Consider the following 1,759-nt stretch of genomic DNA (forward strand, 5'->3'; position numbering starts at 1 on the left):
GAATGTCAAAGGTCAAAAAAATAACGTCAATTTGCTATAATATAATATGCATGTTAAAATTCATGCTTAATTTGTATAGTATGAAATTTATAAATAGACTTATGAGAAATTAAAATGTAGGCAATAAATGGCCTATAATATGTGGAAGTGGTACTTGCATGTCAAATTAGCCAACTATAGTAGTGGCCGCTACAAATATAATAAATATGAATTTCTATTAACTTAATTAGCTAAATGCATAATATCATGATTAATGAAAAGAAAATATAGAAAGTGGGTGAAAACAACAAAGTGTTCACCTTGTTCATTCCAAAAGGCCGAAAGTGAAGGGGAGTTAGGAGGAAAGGAGCCATTCGGCCATTCAAGTCTTCATTAAGGTATGAAATTCATGTTTATCTTGAAATTTTAGATAAATTGAACTAGTTACCAAGTTCTTTAGGTAACCCATGTTAGGAATTTTGATTTTGGAAAGACTAGAACTTTCGGCCATAGTAGCTATTGAGGATTAGGTTTTTGTTCATGTTAAATTGGATGAATCTTGGTGTATGGTGTTTGAACTAAACTAATGATCAAATAGGTGCATAGATACAAGTGGGAAGAATCGGCTACTAAGTTGATACTATTGCCGAATATGAAATGTTATGCTTGAGTAATGCATGTGGTTAGAGTTGGTAAAATGAAAGAATGCTTATGGTGTTATAATTGATTAGGTGTTAAATTAAAAGCTGCTAAATTTCATTGTTTTAGCCGAATATGTGTTTGTTCAAAGAAGGAATTATTGAAGAATGTATATGAACTTGGCAAGTGAATTCAGCTTAGTACATAAATGATGTGAAAATTTTGGAATTATTTTTGATTATGTGTATGTATGACCAAGTATATTCGGCCACATGAGTAAAATGAGTTTGATATGTGATTGCCGAATGTGACTAACAAGTAAACATTATTGGTAAAGATATTGAATACTTCCACTTGTATTCATTAAGCTCAAGAGCAAGGGGGATCAAAGTTAGATCGGGGAAAGGAGAAAGCAATAGAGTAATCAATCCACAACCGTTTCAATATACCGAGGTAAGTTTTTAAGTAGGCTCTTCTATTATACATAATTAAAGATGCCTATAAGAATATGGTAAATGAATCGAAATTTTTGGTTGGCACTTGAATAAAATTGTTCATTAATAATGTGGGTATGCGATTCATAGTGAGGATCATTTGGAGTTAAGCTGTAATGGTGTTATGAACATGTGAATTTGAGTATAACTTTGGAGTTGAAATGTGAATGATGATATGTATATTGATAGAATCTATTCGGACTAAAGGTCCGCAGGCTACGAGTTGAAAAAAAAATATAACCGGGTTAAGTCCCGAAGGCATTTGTGCGGGTTATTATAACCGGGTTAAGTCGAAGGCATTCGTGCGGTTATTATAACCGGGTTAAGTCCGGAAGGCATTCGTGCGGGTTATTATACGGGTTAAGTCCCGAGCATTCGTGGATTATTATAACCGGGTTAAGTCCCGAAGGCATTTGTGCTGGTTGTTACATCCGAGCCAAATTCCGAAGGTATTTATGTTTGGAAAGGTGCGACTCTGTCGTAATAATTCCAATTAATGTGTTCATAATCCCTAATATGACCATGTATGGATCATATATACATTGGAAAAATTTGGTACAGTGTCAGTTGTGATTGCATAATCGAATAATGCTCTTCCGGCCATTTCTTAGGATTATATGAAGTCTATAGCTCACTCGAGCTACATG

Source organism: Gossypium hirsutum, chromosome A06, assembly GCF_007990345.1.
Source record: "Gossypium hirsutum isolate 1008001.06 chromosome A06, Gossypium_hirsutum_v2.1, whole genome shotgun sequence".
Classification (NCBI taxonomy): Eukaryota; Viridiplantae; Streptophyta; class Magnoliopsida; order Malvales; family Malvaceae; genus Gossypium; species Gossypium hirsutum.